This window comes from Epinephelus fuscoguttatus, linkage group LG13 (genome assembly GCF_011397635.1).
Source record: "Epinephelus fuscoguttatus linkage group LG13, E.fuscoguttatus.final_Chr_v1".
Taxonomy (NCBI): Eukaryota; Metazoa; Chordata; class Actinopteri; order Perciformes; family Serranidae; genus Epinephelus; species Epinephelus fuscoguttatus.
In genome coordinates this window covers 39,964,949-39,973,460 of record NC_064764.1, presented here as the reverse complement: position 1 = coordinate 39,973,460, position 8,512 = coordinate 39,964,949, and positions in this window count along the sequence as shown.

The window sequence follows — 8,512 nt, the reverse complement described above, 5'->3', positions numbered from 1 at the left end:
AAGCATGCTGTGTAAATTCGACGTCTTGGACGACCTCTTGTGCTTCGTTCATCTCCAAACCACATTTCTCTTGTGAAGCATTCATTCCTACAATAGGAAATCCATTGCCAGGTTGGCTGCCATCAGACCGGGCTGGGAAGCGGAGGTGGAGGGCGAGAGGGAGGAGGAGGAGGAGGATGGGGATAGAGGAGGAGGAAAAGGAAAAACACCAGGGCAGGACCGACCATGACATCAGCAGGAGATGTCTCTTATTCAGTTAGCCATGTCAGGATCTCCCAGACTTGACCTCCGCTTCCTCTCTGTGGTGACATCAAAGTGGTCCGGCCCCGGCCTGAAGACACAGACCACACTGTCATCGCCAAGGTGGGCGTCAGTGCTGAGGAAGCGCCCTGAGGTCATCGAGAAACATGATTTGTCAAGATGTTTCCTCAGTCGTGTGCTGTCTGTTAAACCCAAACTTACGCACGCACCTGAGTCAATAGAGGGGTGGGTGGAAGCAGACAAAAGATGAGCAGAGACACAACAGTGGATGAAGCAACCCCTCTCGGATGAAACAGTGAAAGCCTGCCTCGGCTGTTGGCTATCCCTCCAGGGTGGGAGCAGTGGTGTGCAGTGTGCACCAGCTGAGGGGATGCTTGTTGTTTTTGTGACTCAGACAGGCTCACTACTCATGTTCGCAGATAATGCCTAATATTATTCACCACGTTACCAAGCTCCATCTGCTGTTTCCAATCACCAGAGAGTCAAAACAGAGCCGTCAGTTTGGGAAACACCAGCAGCCCCTCTTGACCATGATATTTCCCCTCCGCCCACACTCCTCTCTTTCTGCTCCCTACCAATCATTTTCAGATAAACACTCATGATTTCAACATGATTCAGCTGTTCCCTTCGACGTGAGCTCTTATCTGCTGCTCTCTTTCACCGCTGTCTCCGTCTCTTCGCTCCCACGCCGATAGTTTTCATTGTGCCAAGGTCTGAGCTGCCCTGGGAGTTGAAGCGTCTGAGTTATTGTCCATGCCTGGCTTTCAAACACACACACACACACACACACACACACACACACACACACACACACACACAAAAAGTTACAGCATCACTGTGTGGTCACTCCTGGAAACAAGCAGACAATAGCAGGGAAATGTCACGGGTCATGTTCAGCTCACTTTTTGAAAGATTAGTGTTTCCAGCTCCCCAGCGATGACTCCGTGGGATCTTTCATTAGCTGCGGCGTCACTCTTAAAATAAACAGGATTAAGGAAGTCCACAACAACATCTGTTACCATGACATCAGCAAAAAACATCACAGGATTCCCAGCACGGAGAACTCGCCCAGGTAGGACGTACCTGGTAAGATTAACTCGTTTGAAACTAAAATAGAAATTAAAAGTGAACTACACCCATTTTCAGACTTCATACATGTTACTCCTCTGGTCTAAGACACTCTCCCACATCCAAAAGCTGTGCTAAAACTCAAACTTGTGATGTCATAAATTGGGAAAAATGTTCTAGATCAGTGGTGTCCCAACTGGTCCATCCACAGGATCCAGATTTCTCCTTAGGCATTAGTTCAAGGTCCAAACAGTTTAATACATTCAGACTCATATTTGTGTTTGGCCGTGTCCTCGAGCAATTTTTCTGTCTCTGTCAAGTAGCTGTCTGCTATTCTCTCACTCTACAGCAGGAAACAGCACTTCAAAAGGAAAACTCTGTGCCGGAAATTCACTGTGCTTCAAAATAAAGTGTGTTTTCTATGAACTTGACATATTTGTGAGTCACTTGCGGTTTCTACAGGATGGATCCGCCACCCACCATTTGGGAACCACTGTTCTCGATGACACTGAGAGCACCCAGGGGAACGTTCTGCGTATACGGGTACATTTTCGGTTTCAGCGCTGAGAACACTACAATAGAATAAAGCTCATTTGGGTTTGAAAAAGAAAACAAACATTCTGTGGGTTCCCAAAATCAGGCTCCCATTCACTGTCTGTGGAGCAGCTCCAGACTTTAAACCTGGTGACATCACGAGTTTGAGACGTCTCTGGTTTCTGGCTTTGACAGAGAGTAGCTCAGACATTTACAAATACTGACTGAACTTTCCGAAGCAGTGGAAATAACATATTGGAATTCTCAGAGTTAGGTCTTAAATCTAATCTGGTGCTCCACACTTTGAATGAAAGCGCAATTGTTCAAAGATACAGAGCATTTTATTTCTACATGAATTAACAAATGGTTCAGATAATCACACAGTCCAGAGTGTGCTCTGCTGCTCCGAAAGATTGCTGTTCTGAGTAACTGGATGGTACATTCTAACAGAGCTCCGAATTTATGAACAGTCCAGTTTGAGCCAGAGTGTGCTCCAGCACCTGAAGTGGCAATTTCTGAATGTACCCTTAATTTAGTTCAATCAGGAGAGACAGAAGAATGAAAATAATATTTAACACAGAATGTGAGTGAACAGATTTAACAGAAGTTTTTGGACATCAGAGGGAGATATTTTGTGATCGAGGGACATCTGAGCAGCAGTAGGATAAATCCATGGAGTCCAGACACTGGTGGTGGAGGTGGTGGCTGATGACTCTGAGGCTGCTGACTGCTCATGCAGATGAGGCTGATGAATCTGTTAAGCCTAGGTGGTGATGGGTAGGTGGTGGCGCACAGGACTGCAACAAGAAAAAACTACAGCAGAGGAGGAACCATATATAGAATGAGGAAGAAGAAGATGACAGGCTGACAGAGAAGGTGTGTCGTTGTGCCACTGGTTGATTGTGAATCAGCTGATGACTCAATTGATAAACCCAGACACTGACAGCTAGAGACAGTGTGTGAGTATATGTGCAAGGTGAGAATGGCAGGGTGAGAAAGAAACTTTCAGGTTCTGTTTCAGAAGTAAGAAAACTTTATTCAACATCTCATTTAAACAAGGACACTCTGTAACAACTCTAATAACTAAAAACCGAGCCTTGGAGCAGAACCTCTCTCAGCAGCATGTCGTTTGGCCAGCTTCATATGTTAAGAGCCGACAGAAGAAGCAAGTAACGGAGTGTTGGGGTGTAGGAGAGCATTGGTGAATTTCAAAGGGTCTTTGCAAAATTCAGAGCATATGAGTTGTCTGCACACAGCTCTCAACATGGAGGTGGCTGAGCTGATGGTGCTAATTCCGTATACAGCACTAAACAATGGCAGCAGTACTGGAGGGTGGGCGCAACAATTCTGTGATTACAGCGTTTCAGTATCAGCGGTTACCACCCTATGAGCGCAGTGCAAAGCGGCGGTTTAACAGGATAAACCACAGAAGAGCTCAGATCACAACAAACACAGAGAAAGCGTGACTTCATTCTCTGCTCAGGATACTCCATTATAACTTTACATAGTAAACCGAATTATAAATAGTGGAACTAAACAAGCTGCTGTGCTTGTCATTTTAACTGTGCTCACAAAGTAATCGCTGTGAAGGTTGTGATTTTTGTCAGAGCAACTGCTGTAGTGAATGCCAGTTTACCTCAGAATATGGAAACAAACTCCAGGAACACAAAAACAAGGGGAAGAGGTTAGACTTGTACTTTGCCTTGTGGTCAGTAAGTCAAGGCTCATTGCTTTGCAAAGATTAAAAAGACTCTAATAAATGGACTTAACGCCTGTATGCATTTCAACTCACAGTCTTCATCAGAACATGTAAAAACAAGTGGCAGCTCACAGATATACCAAGGCTGGTGTCAGGTGGGCAGTCAGAGTAACACTGGATAATTACCTCAGGTGCAATCAATGAAACAACAATCAGGTCAACTCCTACAAAGCACCAGGGAAGGTTTCTGATTGGATAGGGGGCGGGGCGGATGTTATGTTTACCGGAAGAAAACACTGTAGTCCTCGCTCCGGATAACAAGATGCTTGACGCTGCCGTTCTTAGTGCCTTTTTCAGGCTTGTTTTACTTATATTCTTGAAGCAGCAGTACGACAACAACCTTGTTCTGCTAATGCTTCGTCTGTTGAGGAGGAGAAGGGAGGCAGAAGGTCGAAGAAGGGAGATAGAAAACCGTGCTGTGGCGAATGGAAACCGGTGAGTGCAACGAGTCCGACTGCTCTATCTCAGCCCGTTGCTATGCGCGTTGTATACGTCATCGCGCCAGAAGGGCAAGGAAACGAGCATGTGCAGAAAGACCGGAATGGCTGGAATCGGGTAGGAGGTGTATACAAGACAGAAAAATTCTTCCATTCTGGTTCTGAAAAGGAATATTCCAGCCCTGTGCACCTGATTAGATTTTCTTTTGGGTTGGCTGTTTTCATTCGGGTTGAGGTGTTTACAAGGAGCGTTTCTATTCAGGTAGGGCTTCCAACCCGAATGCAAAAGGAATACATGGCTCCATGTAAACACACGTAATGTGTGTTTTAGACCAGCAAATTTATCATAAACAATAAATAACATCAGATATTCACACAATTTAATAGAAAAACACCAATATGGAAAAAGAAAATATATAAAAATCTATCCAAGTATATACATGATTCTGCAGTATAGGCTGCAGTGCTTCACTGAAGTGTTACCTGTGATGAGGATAGAGATGACAGTCATCCATCTCCTCCACTTTTATACATGTCTACGTCCTCTATACCTGCTGCTACAGTTACATCCATGGTGCTCTTTATAATCCTTGGCCATGGGGTAGTCCTTACTTCCTGTGTTGATGGCATATTTGTGCTTAGCGATCCTCCTAGTTTAAGTTTTAAGTTTTAATTTTTACAGAGACTTGTTTTTCATAGTAGAAAAAAGATTCATTACATGAGCTCATAACGAGGGTGATGAATCCATAGTTGATTCCCGGGGTCTAGACACTGGTGGTGGTCGAGGTGGTGAAGATGAGATGAGAGGAAGATGGAGAAGTGCCGATGATCTGGATGAGTAGAGGAATGAGCCCTTGTTGAGCTCGTCCTGGACTCTGGATACGATGGCTGGAGATGACCGTGGTGGAGGAGGGTGCAAAGATCCTGCTGAAAATGATGGCTGACAGCAGCAGAAGAGAGAGCAGATTTAAAATTTTGCAGTGGCATCCTGATTGGCTGAGAGAGATTGTGGCAAAGTTTGATTGGATAATGAGAAGAGTGAACAGCCATAGTCAGCTGATTAGAGGAAGCAGTAGAAGAGGGATGGAGAGAGTTGTGAATGGATGAGCACAAAGAAAGTCCTCCTGATTGAATTACGCTGAGCTTCACTTAATGAGTCATTTCATAGCATTGGTTTTCGTGCTGTCTACATCCTTAAAGTTGTTAGTTTGTCACATGGTGTCAAAATAATTTAATAATAATTTCGAAGACCGTACGTGCAAAAAGACGGTCGCTAACAAGTGGCTAAATGAGACTACAGAGCGTCATCATGCTGAGCACAGCTTTACAGCCTCGTCATGGTGAAGACGTCAAAGTCAGAGGTCTGTGAAGTAGTTTGAATATAGCCAAACGTTAGCTATTTACTTCTGGTGTTTGCATTTAGGCTTCAAAAATCATGAAGGTGGTGTTTATTTGTGAATTTTGCTGATCTAAACGTGCAAGTGTCATAAACTTTTGTTTACTGCAGAGTGTATTTTCTGCAGTAATCCAAAATCCAATGAAAAAAATCCCACTGGATTTTTTGCAAGGGAACCAGGATGACGCTAATTTAAAAAATCATGCCTGCAGCACCGCTCTAATGTATTGGAGAGAAGGCAGACATCTCTACAGCCAATATCTCCAGTGCTCGAGGATATCCAGATATGTATTTTGATTTTGGGGGGAATTGGCCCTTTAAATAATATGTATCTTAAAAGTAATTCAAATGGACACGTGGGAGCATGATGGGTGATGTCCTGAAGTGCTCGCTGACCTCACGTGACAGGGCTGTGGGGTTATATCAGACTAACAGGTTAAAAACATTGTCCTCGACATAACAGGATGGAGAAATAAGTAGCTGATGAAGTAGCTTGGCATAAACAAAGAAGTATAGAAAAACATTTAAATTCCCTTACAAGGTGCAGATGGTGGAGTTACGAAATGTAAAATGACTTAAATACTCCCTTCTTTCATAAATCCAGTGGGAAAGTTGGACACTTAGTTAAAATAAAAAAAAAAAAACCTTTGCGAGATTAGATTTTCCACTCCATAAACTTTTTTCAGTTTTGCAGTTGGATCGTGAAATTTCTGGACGGCAGCACGGCAACCTCCGCCTAAAAACATCTATCACGAGCTCTGGGAGAAAATTAATTTGTGCATTAGCGTTTATGTCAAAACCTTTGGAAGTGCCTCATCGCTCCGCATGCTACAGCACAGTAGGTCATCCAGCATGACCTCAGACCCACCTCCGTGAGTCAGCCCCTGGGCTCATTAACCGCTCTCACCTATTAGTTCACGGTGACGAAACAAAGAGCAGATGCTTCAGGAAGAGAGGATCAAAAAACCCAAAACAAAGGATATGTTCTTCAGGCCGGAGTAAACAAAAGCTGTGCAGAGATGATGTAGCTGGTTTTCCCCTTTCCAACACAAAGCCCAGTACAGTATATCATGGATTCCATGAGGTTGACTCAAACACCCCCCCCCACTCCCCTCATCCAGTGGACTCTCCCAACAACCCAGCCGTTTGTTGCTGTTGGGAGGGAAGTGATGTCAGTGAGTCACAGATCGACACGGAGAGGGGGGAGGCAGCGGGGGGATGCACCACGCCAGGACCCAGCCTATCTGATGTCAGAGACAGTGTGTGTGTGTGTGTGTGTGTGTGTGTGTGTGTGTGGCAGAGACATCAGCCCACGCCACTGTGGAACAGACTGAGGGTGGTATGCTATTGGGCTCCTGTCTGTCTCTCTATATTGCTGACTGATGATTTTCTGCACAATAACTGCCTCACACTGCTCGTCGCACTGACACTGTGTGTGTGTGTGTGTGTGTGTGTGTGTGTGTGTGTGTGTGTGTGCGTGTGTGTGTGTGTGTGTCTGTGCCTGTCAGAACAGATTAATAAAAGCATCTGATTTCCTCGTAAACTGCTGTTGTGTCGGAGTGACATTCCTGTGGCTCCACTTCTGTGAAGCTGTTGCGATCTTTGATTAGGGTTTCTGTGGTCATGTTTCAGTATCCTGGATCCTGGATACTCACCCTGCTGTGGCCGCCGTGAGCATCAACTGACGCACTCTAAGTAATGGTTGGTCTGTGTCACTCAACCACTTGTCCAAAGTAATGTTTTCTCACAATATCCAGGACACGTACAGATAAGATATCTACTGAAACCACTGCCAGGAAGAGGAAGAGAGGGTTTTCTATGTGATAATAATAACTATAAAGATATTTTGAGCCAATTGGATGAATTTTATGACCGGAGTAAAAAGTCAGTGTTCAGTGCAGAGGGCTGTATCAGCCCTTCATGACAGAAGGATTTGTCATGATGGATCCTGAGAATCTTTTAGCCCCTACTTAGAGAGAAGTCACCACACTGGTCACCTTAAGTTTATGTAATACTGGGTTTTTGTTTTGTCAGATTAATGAAATCTCCATTAAATATTTGAGTTTGCGTAACAGTGTTCCACTAGAATAAACACTGGCAGCATTTCAGGTACCGGCAAGCCATGGATATATTTCATTTAGAGCACTGTGTTATTACATGGCATATAGACTGAAACTTTACGTTTTAGGGTGTGGTTATGTTTAGGCATAAAAACCACTTGGTTATGGTGAGGAAAGGATCATGTTTTGGCTTAAAAAAACACTCTTGGTGGCACAATCACAGCTGAAAATGGAGCTGAGGTCTCACTAAAAAGCAGCCAGTTTTGTAGTTTGTTAGTCTTGAACAGTGGCCTGCAGCTTGGCCGGCGTCTCACCTACGTATAGGTATCGCACCGTCTGCCATCCCTTCCTTATCCAGATGACAGTCAGCTCATACAGCCTACATGTAACCAGAGCTACGTCACTTTAGAAATGCTGATACGATACATATGAAACATACAAATCTAACACATGCAGAAACGTATAATGCCAACATTTTTAAAGTATTAGAAAAGGTCAGTTGTTCGACTCAAGGGGCCCCAACCTGTCAAAACCACCTCGACCCTCTTTTCCAGTCTACAGATCCAGCCAGCAGCAAGAGGTTGGTCCAATGACTGATGCTTCTTGTAGCCAATAAAATTCCCGACCAGTAGATGTGCATTGTGGGCCCTCTTGTTTTCCCAGCATAGGCCATTACAAATGTTCATAAAGAATAAAAAGATGGTTCCTATGTTGTCTCAAGAGAAAAATCCAATCTTTCTTATCAATACAGATTTTTCTGAAGGTGTATTTATGTACAGTGAAGTCCTAAAAAGACCTCTCTGTCTTAACTGATTAGTTTTTTTTTTACTCATATTCACATTCATTACATTGTTTTACCCTTTATTTTGAAAAGCACTCGAAGAGAACTCGAAGAATATGTTTATCTTCTGTGACATTGATATCCCAGTTCTAGTCATATGCAGCATCTGTCCTCAAGAAAATATTTGAAAACCATCTGTTTTAATGTGTTCATTCT